The sequence below is a fragment of the Nannobrachium achirus genome (assembly GCF_963921795.1).
Source record: "Nannobrachium achirus genome assembly, chromosome: 2".
NCBI classification, from domain to species: domain Eukaryota; kingdom Metazoa; phylum Chordata; class Actinopteri; order Myctophiformes; family Myctophidae; genus Nannobrachium; species Nannobrachium achirus.
Genome location: NC_137811.1, coordinates 16,896,588 through 16,911,196, shown reverse-complemented (window position 1 = coordinate 16,911,196; position 14,609 = coordinate 16,896,588).

The following is a 14,609-nucleotide window of genomic DNA, read 5'->3' as shown; positions in this document are numbered from 1 at the left end:
GGGGCCTATTTCGCCAAACAGGAAGTGCCCCTCACCAAACAGGAAGTGACCCTATATCTCGTGAACCATTTGTCGTACAGACTTGTGGGTGATGTCAAAAGACTTGATTAAGAGTCCTTAACCTTAATTGGGGCCTATTTCGCCAAACAGGAAGTGCCCCTCACCAAACAGGAAGTGACCCTTTATCTCATGAACTGCTTGTCGTACAGATGCATGGGTGGTATCATATGACTTGTTTAATAGTCCTTAACCTTAATTGGGGCCTATTTTGCCAAACAGGAAGTGCCCCTCACCAAACAGGAAGTGACCCTATATCTCGTGAACCATTTGTCGTACAGACTTGTGGCTGATGTCAAAAGACTTGATTAACTCATTTAGTGCCACCCTATCACCACTAGAGGGCGCCCAGTGGCCATAGAATAATAGAGATATGCTGGTAATGCATGCCCAAGCCCTGGAGCCATGACTTGCCAGAACACTTTCCTTTGTGCATGTACAGGAAGAGAATGAAGTTAGCTTGAAGTTAGCTATTGGCTACCAAGCATTTTAGAAGATCTATTTTCGGCAATTTAGCCACGATTAAACCTTGCACACCTCATGCATGGGAAAAAAACAGAGAAGAATGAGCTCTAAAAAATCCAATGCAATCCTGGATTGCATTGGAGTAGATTTGTGCAGTTTGTTCACAGCTTTCAAACAAAAAAATCCGATTGGAAATCCGTTCAGGCATTCTTGAGATAATAGCCATTATGTTTTACATGTTATGTAAACAAAAATGGCTGCCCTGTATGTTAGATGGGGTTGTATGGGGGTGGAACATGCAAAATCGCGATTGAAATCATGTTCACTAGATTTGATGGGGTCCAAAAAAAAATTTTCAAAAAAAATGTTTTCAAAATTATTATTATTTTTTTTTATTATATCCCGAACTAGTTCGGGATAGGCACTCTGGGATGCGATAATAATCCCGAACTAGTTCGGGATAGGCACTCAATGAGTTAAGAGTCCTTAACCTTAATTGGGGCCTATTTCGCCAAACAGGAAGTGCCTCTCACCAGACAGGAAGTGACCCTTTATCTCATGAACCGTTTGTCGTACAGACTTGTGGGTGGTGTCAAATGCTAATGCTAACACATGCTAATGCTAACACATGCTAATGCTAACACATGCTAATGCTAACATATGCTAATGCTAACAAATGCTAATGCTAATGCTAAAAATGCTAATGCTAAAAATGCTAATGCTAAAAATGCTAATGCTAACAAATACTAATGCTAACACAAATGCTAATGCTAAAAATGCTAATGCTAATGCTAACAAATGCTAATGCTAACACATGCTAATGTTAACAAATGCTAATGCTAACACATGATAATGCTAACAAATGCTAATGCGAATGCTAACACATGCTAATGTTAACACATGCTAATGCTAACAAATGCTAATGCTAACGCATGCTAATGCTAACCAATGCTAATACTAACACATGCTAATGCTAACAAATGCTAATGCTAACAAATGCTAATGCTAACACATGCTAATGCTAACACATGCTAATGCTAATGTTAACAAATGCTAATGCTAACACATGCTAATGTTAACAAACGCTAATGCTAACAAATGCTAATAATAATGCTAACACATGCTAATGCTAACAAATGCTAATGTTAATGCTAATAAAAATGTTAAAGTTATACCATGTAACTTTTTTTATAAAACAAATCTTAGAATTGTCCTAACTGTTAAATCGCTAAAGTTTTAGAACACCTACTCCGTTATTTTCAGCTTCTAAAGCCTTCTCTTTATATGTTTTCTATGATCCTGACCGGGCCCCGGTTTTCGCGGAAAAATTACGCCATCACACTACCGGCCAATCACAGCGAGGGTTATACACTGCCGGCCAATCACAGCGCATCTTGAAGTGGGTCGCTATGGCGGCCGTATTTGTAGTCGCCCGTGTGTCTCTATACTCAAAAGGTAACCTCGCCTACCAGGCAGGGTGAAGGAGTCCGTTTCTCCGGAATGCCTGAACGCACAGGAACCAGGGACCCCTCTAAAGATAGATCTCGGCGAGGTGGAGGCAGACGCGGGGCCCGCGGGGGCCGAAAGACGTCCGAAAGACGCGGACGCGACCGCGGTTTGCTATAGGGCTACTGACCACTAGTTGAGCATCTTACACAGTATAGCTTTAATGTTAAAGCTAATGATAAAAATGCTGATGTAAAAAATTCTAATAATGATGTTAATGTTAATGCAAAATGCTAATGCTAACACCAACTGCTATACAAGGTTGCACACACTTAGCGAGCTGCAGGCACACTTAAAATTTCTTAGAAATTTTATTTTCTAGTTTTTTTCAGAGTCCCCCATTCAAAGTCAATGGGGGTTTTTGAGCGTAGTTTTTTACGAATTACGTTGCCATGGTGACGCGGATCGGAAAGAAAAGTAATAGCACACCATTCCCGGCCGAGCCGCACATTTTGATGTATATATTGCGGGGGTGGCGTAAATATTGAGGCAGTTATTACGTGCCGAAATTTCCCCCATTCTAAGTCAATGGGGTTTTTGGGCGTTGTTTTTTGCGAATTACGTCGCCATGGTAATGCGGATCGGAAAGAAAAGTAATAGCAACCTATTCCCGGCCGAGACGCACGTTTTGATGTATATATTGCGTGGGTGGCGTAAATTGTGCGGCGGTTATTACGGGCAGAAATTTGTGGCGAAACAAATTAATTAATTAATTACTTATTAAGTATGGCGGATTACAATAAGTGTTTTGCCATTGCGTTGCATGGCAGGCACACTTGATGAGGGGTGGGGGTTGTGGTTTGCCAGCAAAAGAGTGTGTGTGCAAAGTCTGGCATGGATAGGGGCAACGGTGCTTGAGATATGGTGTCTGCTAAAAGCAACCTCATGGTGGCGCTAGAAGAGGGGCATGTGAGAAATCAGGGGTGGAGGTTGTCGTTTGGCAGCCAAGGAGTGTGTGTGCAAAGTTTGGCATGGATAGGGGCAACGGTGGCGGAGATATGAGTAGGGGAAAAGTGTGACGTGACGTGAGAGACAGACAGACAGACAGACAGACTGACTGACTGACAGCCGACTAACTCAAGGTTGTACACATTTCATGAATCTGACATTGGTCTTTACTTACTTTCACTAAAATATACATGTATGTAGTATGTACAGCTTTGTGAATGAGGTCCAAGTTCCTGATCAGGTATTTTTATGTGAAAAAAGTCTCAACATGTAAAATAAAGTCCTAGTGAATCCACACACTACCAAAAATGAACCATCATTTTACTGTTGTAAGAGCTTTCATTTAACCTTTGACCATCTGATACTCACAGTTGATGACCCTGTCTGTGGTTCTCAGCGCTACTAGAACACACAGCGCTGTAAGACACACTGCAGCTGCTCTGAAGACGCTTCTCTCAATGATGGCTCTCTGGACAACTGGAGGATAATAGTACAGTAGAGTTATATTTAATACGATCAGCTTCAATGCTTCATTTCAACAAAGTTAGTATAAATATAATTTAGATCAATTATCTTATATCTTAAAACCTGCAATTATGAAAACACGTCACATTGTGAAACGAGAGGGAAAAAAAAGACAAAAAGGACAAATGTTTCTTTTGATTGCCATTGGTCCAACGGGGACGGCACATAAGTCTCATTACTCTGACGGTGGTTAGGGTTAGGTTAGGGTTAGGCATAGTTTTACTGAGGTTATGGTTAGGATTTATAATGAGCTAGTGATATTTAAAAAGGCAAATGAATGCTCTGGTGCTCTGGCCTATTAGTGGCACCTCAAATTTATAGTTGCACTGCTTCTAAATGGCCACCAGATGGTGGCCTCATAAAATAAATGTTAAATGTGAGGTATGCAGTCCGTTAGACTGCATACCTCATGGTCATCCACCATCTTTATAAAAGTATAAAATAAATAAAGGACCTGGTATCTGAAGTAAAATGTATAACATTTTAAAATGTGCCAAAATGTGGTATGACCTTTTGCTGGGTTTGAATCCATATACTGTTTTACACATTAATGGTCTTTGAGAAGCTTAGACACTTCAAAGTAGGGTAACATTTTTTTTTTTTTTTTTAATGTAGAACATCCGTGGCCCAACAGGACGTCAAAATATTGTTTCTATGGAGTTCTTCAGTATAAGGGTTAGGATTAAGGTTATAGGTTTTGGCATAGTTTTACTGAGGTTAGGGTTAAGGTTAGGTCTAGGCATAGTTTTACTGAGGTTAGGGTTAAGGTTATGTTTAGGCCAAGTTTTACTGAGGTTAGGGTTAAGGTTAGGTTTTGGCATCGTTTTACTGAGTTGAGGGTTTGAGTTAAGGTTAGGTTTATAGGCATAGTTTTACTGAGGTTAGGGTTAAGGTCAGGTTTAGGCATAGTTTTACTGAGGTTAGGGTTAAGGTTAGGTTTATAGGCATAGTTTTACTGAGGTTAGGGTTAAGTTCAGGTTTAGGCATAGTTTTACTGAGGTTAGGGTTAAGGTTAGGTACCGACAGACCAATGAGACGTCGAAAAAATTACACTGCACCGGTCCAACATGGCGGCATGATGTCCCTTGTAATCATTGGCTACTGCTACTGACAAGCTGCTGTAGTAACGGTGAGCAGAGAGACAGACAGTGTAAGTGTGTTGCTGTGTACCTTGACCACCTGTAGCCTCCTGTGAGCCTTGGTCTGTGGGATTGTCTACATCGTCGTAGTCGTCATCCTCCTCCACCTCCTCCACCCTGTCCTCTCTGTCTCCTCCAGCGTTCCTCGCCCTCCTGGATCTGCCTGGCCTCCCAGACATCTGAAGGAGTAATACAGGAAAAGTAACTCATGTTAAAGGGGAATTACGGAGGAGTGCTTTTTTGAGCGGTGGTAAACCGCTCCTATGTATGCTGTGCGTGTGTCTGTAGCCTTTTTCCTCAGCGTTTTGCCATAGTAAAATGTGTACGTACGTAGCATCATGTTTGTCTAGTGATGTCATCGTCGTGTGTCTGTAGCCTTTTTCCTCAGTGTTTTGCCATAGCAAAACGTGTGTGTGTAGCATACCCTGTACATCCTAGACTCAAATCCTAGTCTGATGACGTTATGCAAGCACGACCACCGCTCACTTCACATTGGGTGTGATTTTTTATTCTATCCATTAACAAGTGCAAGAGTTGAAATAAAAATTCCACTAAGCTCATAATGTACATAATTATGCTTTAAAACAGGTGGTCCCATACAGCTAAATGACTGAGTTGTTAACCCCAATACATTTTGATCTTTAAAGGGCTACACCATGCTTATGTTTTCTCATGTCAATAAAGCTCCTTTGAACTAACATTTTTCTTTCTTCTTTTTTTAAACAAAATGCCCTTTGTTGCGCTATTGTGAACAGGCCCGTTCAGACACGCCCATTCAGAAAACCCCTGAAATTAAGCTGAAAGAGTGTTAGAAAAAATAAATAATAAAAGGTAGAAAAAAGTTAAATTCCTGGTGTAGCCCCTTTAAGTCAGTGGTCCTCGAGGGGATTCCAGTGGTCCCCAGCTAAATGATGGAGAGTTGGTAACCAAATGAACCCTTATAGATATTTAACTCTTGAGAGTCTTTAACTCTCACTGGTCCATTTGATTTAATTTCACACTCAAAAGTTAAATTATTGCTAAACGTCTGCATTACTTCATTTACAAGAAGTCTACACAATTAGAGAATGTAGAAGAATTGTTGTTTTGATCAACACTGGCCTGTTATCTCTCCTATGATGGCATCAAATGCAGCATGGAATTGTGGAGGAATCGTATCCAACAACAACACATTTAAAGTTTTGTGTCTGAAAGGCATCAAATGTCGGCTCAAATGCTGAATAAATAATATAGACCTCGATATGAAAAAGGTCGAAAAGCACTGCTTTAACCCATTTAGACCTGGTGCTACCTAGACATCATTTTATCTTTAAGGTTGGGACGCTCTCTGTGTCACATTAGTATTAGCTATATATGTAGCAACATAATTTATTTAACATTTTTTTAATACAAATTTGAAGGTTTTCAGATTTAGAAAACCTTCAAAAACCCAAAAGAAAATTACTGACTCATGGAGAGTTGAATTCTTTTTTAGTTTTTGTCACATTCCTAAGCCAATTCTTTGATGACGGGCATCAGTTAGCTATGGGCGGCATAGCTCAGGGGTAGAGAAACCATCATTAGAGCACAAAGGGTTCCCGAAGGGTTCCCAGTTTGAATCCGGGCTCCCCCTGAGCTCCATATAACTCCCCCCTGAGTTAATGTCGAAGAGTCCTTGAGCTAGACTCTGAACCCTTAGTTTCTCCTGGTGAGCAGGTTGGTGCCTTGCATGGTTTCCTCCGCCATGGATGTACAGTATGGGTGAATGTAATGCACAATCTATGTAAAGTGCCTTGGCTAAAAGCTGCTATATAAATGTACCATTTACCATTCATATAAAGGCACCATTTCCCTATGGAGATGCTGTGCACCAAATTATTGGCTTAGGAATGCGACAAAAATAAAAAATAATATCCATGAATTCTCTCCAGTCTCCATGGTGTGAGTAATTACAATGTGTGGCCTAATGTGCTATAATGTTTAAATGTTATGTTACTCACTTTGTCCAATATCTGTGTTGTCCTACATTGGTCTTCACTGTCTGTTGCACAATAGACTGTGAGCTGCTGTCTGTTCTGGTCTGACTTAAACACTGCTACACCCAAGCAAGTGGTTTTGGACACACTTATGAACGCTCTCTCTCTCTTCTCTCTCTCTCTTCTCTCTCTCTCTCTCTCTCTCTCACACACACACACACACACACACACACGCACACACACACACACACACACACACACACACACACACACACACACACACACACACACACACACACACACACACAATACAGAAACAGACTCTTTACCGCAGAATGTACGTGTGTAAGTAAGTAAGTAAGTAAGTAAGTAAGTAAAGTAAGTAGTTATCTCAACCACTGCTGTGTAGATGTGCCCTTTTATTATGAATTGCATGCTTAAAACTGACATTGTTATGTTGTGTTGTCACATTGTTGTTTTGTCCCGTTATTTGAGTGTTGAACCTTTAGTGGATCACAATGGAAACAAGCCTCTGTCTTTTTTGTCCGTTTGACCCCCCTTTTTTATATTAACTAATTATACTGCTGTACTCAAAAAAGAAAAAGAAAAAAAAATATTATTCAATCAATCAAGGCAATGAAGTAATTCTGTTCTACATCACTGTTTCCCAAACAGAGGGCCAGGACCATTCTTTATGGATCACGACTCGAGTATAACCTCCATTTATTCTTCCTACATTAAGAAAATATCTAGATTTATTTTAACAATGAAATAAATTATAATATTATACAGAAACAAACAAACAAACAAACAAATGTAATAAATTCCATGAATAAAAATATATAATTAAGACGTAGCTTCTAGAGCTGCTATTTTCACTGGTTTATAATTTCTCTTTTGGGTCACAACCTAAAAAGTTTGGGGAATACTGTTCTACATGATAATGATAACTACCAATGTTGATTGATGTGACAAACAATAACTGTGAACATCAGCATGTGGTCAATAAGAGCTTGTCGAGCCTATCTCACGACAGGAAACAGGAAGCGTTTAACCCACACCACAGCTCCTCACATCCTGCTCCCATTATATGTGCTACATACAGACAGTACAAATACAAGTGCATTGTTGCGACCGTCAGGGAGCAGTTTACTATGAAAACCTCCACCGGCCGTCCGTCGGTCGGTCACACGTCACACCTTTGCCCTGCTCATATCTCCGCATAAGTATATAGGGCTTGTTTGTTTATTGTATGACATCACGCCACATCATCAGCTGTGGACTCTGTGATGTCATCGTATCGCATCAGTATATAGGGCTTGTTTGTTTATTGTATGACATCACGCCACATCATCAGCTGTGGACTCTGTGATGTCATCGTATCTCCATATATGGCCATCTCCGTATATGGAGATATAAGTCGTCCATGCCCAAGTATGGGCTGGTGAGGTCAGACTTTGTGTGATGCGTAGGTTATCTCCATATATGGAGATTCAACATTCCAGGCAATGCTCTCTTCCCTGGTGAGAATTGCCCCTTTATATAGGGCTTGTTTGTGTATTGTATGACATCACGCCACATCATCAGCTGTGGACTCTGTGATGTCATCGTATCTCCATATATGGCCATCTCCGTATATGGAGATATAAGTCGTCCATGCCCAAGTATGGGCTGGTGAGGTCAGACTTTGTGTGATGCGTAGGTTATCTCCATATATGGAGATTCAACATTCCAGGTGTAACTATGGCTACCCGTATGACGTGAGAGGTGGAGGTTGTGATATTTGTGGAGATAAGCGACGGTCGCTTATCTCCCGATTAGGGAGTCTTACTGGTTACATGTATAATAAGTATTTTGTCTGACTGATGGCCATTGGCAATGACTAGCACATTATATCGTAAAAGTATACCTGTCACATCATCACATCATGTATCATCCATTGAGCAGGGCAGTGAACCGGTTTTAAATTGAATAGCAGCACTATATACATATTTCTAACTACAACTTTGACTATGAATATCCGTTCTATCATTAAGACTACATTTATTAACTTTCAAGTGAAGTTTATGGAAACTTTAAGGGAGGGAGGAGTCTTACCTGCCTCTGTGCTGAACCAACGATGTGGTGTGTCTCAGTATGACCCCACACACTCACACACACACACACACACACACACACACACACACACACACACACACACACACACACACACACACACACACACACAAAACCCACCCACATACGCACATATTAACACGCATACACATACGTAGAATACACACAGGAAGTGGTCTCTAGGTTTCTAAAACACAGGGGCACAGAAATAGATGCATATGTAGGACATTGTGAACGGCAGTACAGTATCAAAACCACAGCCACCAAAAAACTTTCTCTCAGCCATCCTGGACAAAAAACTCCTAGTCGGTACAAAACCGTCTGGAGATGACGCGCTCTCTGCGAGGGTAGAAAAGTATTTTCGTTTACTGGGTGCAGATTCAGGTAAGTATCAGGAAGAAAGGGAACATCCGCACTCGCTGCAGTAGTTTCTTGTTTTGTATTTTTATTTCTTAAAGTGATCCCTGGCTAATACAACAAATATGCCTTAATACATTATAATTGTCATCTATAACTACAATGTAAAATTAAAAACACCTCAATTATTTTATTTCTTCTAGAAATAGCTAATCTTTCACTCAATAGGGGAAATGCCCGTCGCAAGTTGATGATGTCATAAATGTCATGTGTGATCTATCCCTATGGAATTTATGGCATGCATGTGAAAATAAAAACAAAAAATACTTTATATGGTTAATATGACCATCAAATCAATATTTCAAATGTTTTTTTTTATTTATTTTTGCCATAAATTCCATAGGGATAGATCACACATGACATTTATGACATCATCAACTTGCGACAGGCATTTCCCCTATTGAGTGAAAGATTAGCTATTTCTAGAAGAAATAAAATAATTGAGGTGTTTTTAATTTTACATTGTAGTTATAGAGGACAATTATGATGTATTAAGGCATATTTGTCGTATTAGCCAGGGATCACTTTAAAGCACAACAGCAGTCTCACCAGTGTATTAGATGGTCAGACGGACCGGTTTTCGGCCTGTGGCCTTCCTCAGTGTCAGTCAAAACTGAACTTCCTTGAGCAGAAGTGACATATACACTTTGGCTATAACAGAGTACAGCTGTGTCTGATTAAGTAATTCATTACGTCATATTCACACATTTTCTTTTTTTAATACATTTTCGTAAAGGGTAGAAATTATTACAGTGTTTTACATTTATCAAGCTATTTCCACATCCACAGTCCAACATAGTTATAGAAAATTCACAAAAAACTATTCACAAGAAACAATTCAATTCTTCATTTAGTCCCTTGGGATACTCTGTGTTTAATGTATGTATCCAAAATGCCTCCCTTTGGAGCAATAACTGGTCTCTATTTCCTCCTCTTTTTAAAGGGTTGACTACCTCTATGCCTTGAAATCTGAGTGTACATATGTCATGTTTAGTAGTATTAAAATGCCTGTCTACTGGAGACTTTTCATCTTTATTTCTGATATTGCTCTTACCGGTATGTTCTATAATTCTTGTTTTCAGCTCCCTTTTAGTTTTGCCAACATAACAGAACCCGCATGGGCATTTCAAAAGGTAAACCACATGTTTAGTCTTACATGTTATTCTTCCTTTTACTTACATTTTTGTACTTGTATGAGGATGTGTAAAAGTCTCACCAGTAATCATGGCATTACAGTTAATGCAGTTTCTGCATGGGAAGTTTCCTGAAGGTATAGTGGATAAAAAATGTTTAGATTGTATTGAGATATCATTTTTAATTAATTTGTCACTTAAATTGTTCGCCCTCCTATTGGCAAAAATACACAGTTTCTTGACTGACTTCCAAAGTGAATTTTATAGAAGGTAACCTTGAATTCATATAAACCATGAACTCGTTAAGCATCTCAGCTGTACCATCAAATACAAAAAATATATCATCTATGTACCTACACCAGCCTTTTAAATGGACTCTATAGGGGTTGTCTTTATACACATAATCTTCTTAAATTAACCCATGAAAAGGTTTGCATAATTGACACTCCTTGTTTTTGGAGGTAAAACTCATTTTCAAATTTAAAATAATTCTTAGTAAGGACCAATTTGGCCAAGTCAATAATAAAACCAGTGGAAGGTGACTGAGTATCTCGTTTCTCCATATAATATTTGAGGGCTTCTAAACCTTCTTGATGGGGAACATTTGTATAAAGGCTAGTAACATCCATAGTACATAAATAATCTGCATCTGAGATATTTCCAATAGATTCCAATTTATTTAAAAAGTCAGAGGTATCTTTTTTATAGGAGGGTAAAGTATTTACTAAATCTTTGATATGAAAATCGACAGACTGAGAAATAGGTTCAGTCAGGGATCCAATACCCGCCACTATGGGGCGCCCTGCGACCGGTGGCTCACAACTCTTGTGTATTTTGGGCAAAGTATATAAAATAGGGCGTACTGGATGTTCTCTTTGTCAGATAAAGCTTTGTCTAGTACAGTTTTAACTTCTTGAGAAAATCGGATAGTAGGATCACAGGTTAACTTCATATAATACACAGTATTGCTTAGTTGTCTGTTTATTTCCACAATATAAGCATCTCTGTCTTGCAAAACAATCGTACCACCTTTGTCTGCTCTCCGGATCACTATTGATTGATCATTAGAAAGGTCTTTTAATAAAGCTAAGGTCTCTTGAAGTGATAGGTTAGAATGACAATGATTATGAGAGTCTAAAGGCGAGAGTAAGGTAAACACATCCTGGTCAACCAACCTACAGAAAGTGTTGACAGAAGCGTTGAATGAAGGGGGAACAAATTTACTTTTCGGTTTAAATGTCTTTGTCACATCACTAACGGGTTCTTCTGTTTTAACTTCTTAACACAAAACCTTATTAAAAAAAAAGACATAAGAGAGAAGCGACGCTTTCACGTCCGATACAGAAGTGAAAAGTACGTTGACCAAGCATGAAATATGGACAGACACAGATGGATGTGACTTGAGAGCTCTGTGCATTGCTAGTTACACTCACACATGCAGTCACGCACGCACGCACATACACACATACTGCATAATTACACTTTATATACAGTATATTCGCCTATACCGTTATAACATATTTTTGAGTAATAACTAGTCATTACTGACTACTGAGTAATAAAAAGTAAGCAGCTTTGAGGTTACTTTGTGAGTGGTAACAATGACAGTTATGAAGTTAAAACAAGCAGACAGTTAATATTCATCTATCATACTCCTATATTACTTGGTCATTTCTGTAGAGCAGTGGTTCCCAACCATATCGGCATCAGGGCTGACTTAAAGTGTACATTTTCAGAGCATTTTATTTTACTGATCAATCAATCAAAATGTTCCGGCTTGGATCAATGGGAACTATTAACATAGTATACTTTAAGAATGTATTCATCATCATAATACAAACTTAATTTCAAGGTTTTAAAGATAAATTACAGTATTATTCCTTTTTTTTATAATATTAATGACATATAGTGTTTTGCCAAATACTTGCAGACCAATATCCTCACGACCCACCAGTGGGCCCCGGGCCACAGGTTGGGAATCTACACGGTACAGTGGTTCAACAGTAATTTCTGTACATGTGCAAAGAATACAACAGACATCATTCCTCCTCACCATGTAAAAACACTGAAACGTATTCATGAAACAATTAAGTCCTCTGACATCTTTTGCTGATTTATTAGGCTTTATTTCTGTTGTGTGCGTGTATGTTAGTGAGACGTCCCACAATTCCACTGTTCACATACACGTTAAGTCATTTTATTTGTGAAACTCTCACTACTAGAGTGACTGTGGTGTAGTGTTCTACACCAGCAGGGGAAAGTGCAACAGAGATGGTGTATCTGTGTGTAGAACCCACAAGCCAACTTCACTTTATGTCATGGTTCTCAAAGTGGGGTCCAGGGACCAGTTCAGGCCAAAGGTGGTACTGCAGCTGAAAATGCTCTGAGAGCCATTCAAAAATGAGAGAGGCTCTCTATTTAGGAGTGGTAATTTAGCCTCAAACCTTTTGAAAAACGTTTTTGGGACATAAACAATATGACATAACTACTATATAACTACATAAATGCAAGGTGTATCACCTTTAATTCTAAGGGTTAATTCTAGGTGTCCTTGACATTAAAAACTTTTATCACCACAGATAAATAAACATGTTTTTCAGAAAACCATTAGGATCTAGAAGAATATTTTTAGGTATTTTTTCAGGTCTTCATGGGTTAATTACCCAAAATGTATTGATATTCCTTAATGGCATCAAGATCAGTTTAACTATATACAGTATGTACTGGTATTTGAAAATAGTCGATCGGTATGTTTATATATATATATATATATATATATATATATATATATATATATATATATATATATATATATTAAAACGAGACACATTCCGGTTGTATCAGCTATTGTCACATCTTGAATATAATAAGATAAAAATATTTTAACAACACAAATCTTGTATGTCAGACATCCACCGTCTGTGTTCAGTGTGGTATCAAGCACGAAGATAGCCGACCTCCAAGCCCACAACGCGTTGCAGCACGACACGTTGTGAGCTTGGAGGTCTGCTATTTTCGATGTTTTCACCAAAAGACCCTTTTAGAAATGTCAGCCCCTGCCGCTCTAACATTCTCTGCACAGCCCTGCTGATGCTATAGAATCAGGCATATATCAGTAGGTCTGCATCAAGTAAATACAACCATGTTGTAATGTAGAGAATACAATGTTATTCTTATATTAGTTAATGTTAGGTATAATATGCTGCTCTGCTAGAGCTAGACCATAGGAAACCTTAGTCACAGGTGCCAACATGGGCACAGGGGAGGATGATCACTGCATGGCACACTGGCATATGTGTGAGAGAGTCAGAGAGAGGATTTGTCTTTCTTTTTTAAATGAAGTATTAAAACAAAACTTAGTTAATTAAATTAACCCCTCACATCTGTATGCAAATGACATCCTTCACATAATTCTACATTCATTCAAGCTCTAAACTCTGACTGAGGAGGGAGTGTGAGAGATACATAGGTGGGGTTGTTGCTTTGAGTCTAATGATCATTACAATGTTCTGATGTGAAAGAACATATTACAAAGGAGGAAGGAAAATAAAACAAAGGTTGTTATGTATGTGTTGTTGTGTATGTGGTCATGTCAAGTCAAATTCCAAGGTGTTCACTTGTTATTCTATAACTACATGAACCCTAGCTTCCCTATTGTGGTTAAACTGACTGCTTCTGTAACTTAGTCATACTTCTCTTTCTTTTTTTCTTCTTTTTTTATACGTTTCCATCATTAACCTCCCAGTGTGAAATAAATTAAATAAAAACCAAGTTGTGTCAACCTATAAACCAGTTCAATACTATACCATAGACCAGTGGTTCAAAATCTTTTTCATATGCATTAGGCCTGTGGTGGAATTCAGATCAATCAATAATCATGAGAAAATGAGGAGACAAGACAATTATATTAGGTGGTGGTGTGGTCAAGTTTTATGTAGCATGATAACATGGACAGAAGTACAATTAACACTCTGGGCAGTGGTAAAAGAGTTCTGCCAAGAAGAATGGTCAGACACTAGAGTTATACTGTGTGGCTTCAAGGCCTCTGGAACGAGCTGTACCATAACAAGATAGGCTTTACCAAAACAATAGTTACTGAGGCCTACTGAAGACCTCTCGACTCCTAACTATCAAGTATTAGTATCATCATAACCTAGATATTAATATAATCAATGAATACATTATCTACTCTATAACGTCACACATCATGATAATCTCTAATCTACTGCAGGCCACAGACCCCCCATCTGAGAATATTTTGTACCAGAAACCCCAATACAAGATTTGTGTTATTAAAATGATCAAAACAAAGCAGATCTACAACATCACAATGTGCTTCGAGGCCTTGT